Raw genomic sequence first — 314 nt, 5'->3', positions numbered from 1 at the left:
GCTCCCGCTCGCCCTCCTGACCCGAGCCCGCGGCACCCGTGCGCCTGGGCGTGAACCGTGACACAGCCCAGGGACCCGGTGCCGGAGCCACCCCCCATCCCCTGTCACATCTCGGTCCCAGCCCCCCAGCTGCTGCCAGGTCTTGGATTCGGCTGATTGTTTTCTCCTTGGGCCGCGACGTCCTGCCTCGTCTGTCACCTCTCCTGTGCCCTGCACTGGCTCCTGCGTCGGCACCGCGTCGTGGCCTCATCCCTCGCCCTCGCCCCGCGCGCCGGCCGTGGAGGCCGGTCCTCCGAGCTCTGGGCGGGCCGCGG

This window comes from Pteropus alecto, unplaced genomic scaffold (genome assembly GCF_000325575.1).
Source record: "Pteropus alecto unplaced genomic scaffold, ASM32557v1 scaffold189, whole genome shotgun sequence".
Lineage (NCBI taxonomy): Eukaryota > Metazoa > Chordata > Mammalia > Chiroptera > Pteropodidae > Pteropus > Pteropus alecto.
The sequence above is the reverse complement of the archived record's forward strand: the minus strand, read 5'-3'. Positions refer to the sequence as shown.